This window comes from Galeopterus variegatus, unplaced genomic scaffold (assembly GCF_000696425.1).
Source record: "Galeopterus variegatus unplaced genomic scaffold, G_variegatus-3.0.2 Scaffold583, whole genome shotgun sequence".
Lineage (NCBI taxonomy): Eukaryota > Metazoa > Chordata > Mammalia > Dermoptera > Cynocephalidae > Galeopterus > Galeopterus variegatus.
In genome coordinates, this window is record NW_007726694.1 from 121,748 (window position 1) to 122,637 (window position 890).

An 890-nucleotide genomic window follows, 5' to 3' on the forward strand; every position below is an offset into this window, starting at 1 on the left:
TATCAAGGACTCTCAGAAGAACTAAGCATAGACAGCATCTCCTCCCTCCAGCGACAGGTCATCTCACTCGTGGCACTCACTTTACAGAACCGTTGGCCCCTTTACTTCCTTACAGCCAAGAAGGGAGGCACCTGCCTCTTCTTGGGGGAGGAATGCTGTTATTATGTAAATGAGTCCGGGGTGATCCAAGACAACTGAAACCATTTCACTGAACCCTTGGACACCCTGGCTTATGCCCCTACTAGGACCCCTAACTGTGCCTCATCCTACTTTTTGGTCCCCGTCTCTTTTGGTGTCTAATTTCTTGCAGGAACGTATGCAGGTGTTCACCAACCAAAAGGTTGCCGAATTGTCCCTGCAAGGAGGATATCAGCCCCTCAGAATCAGCGACCCTTCCCCAGAGGAATACAGCCTCTCCACATGAAACCAATACCCTGCCACCTAAATCTTTAACTTTTTCCATATCTTCGCCCATCTCCAGCAGGAAGTAGCTTCAGAAGAATGAGACCTCTGCCCTTTTGCCCTTTTTCCTATACTTAAGAGGCAGGAATAATAGATCTACAACACAACCAGCACCATTTCAGACAAGACCAAGTACAAAATGGTGCCTCCCACCTCCTCCCCTCCCCTCCCTCCTTCTCTTTAATAGGAAGCCTCATGGTTTCGGAGAAATGCCACATTCGCAGAACTCTCCATTCCCATGACCTAATTCAATCCCCACCCTGAAATTACATCACCCAGCTCTTGGTGCCAACATACTGATATAAACACTACCACCCCCACACCTGCTGCTGTCCCCTTTTCAGGGCAGCCCTGGGCTGCCTGCTACTTTGACCACAGCTCAGCAGATTTTCTTCCTTTAATAAAGCTTGAACAGTACCCAGCATCTC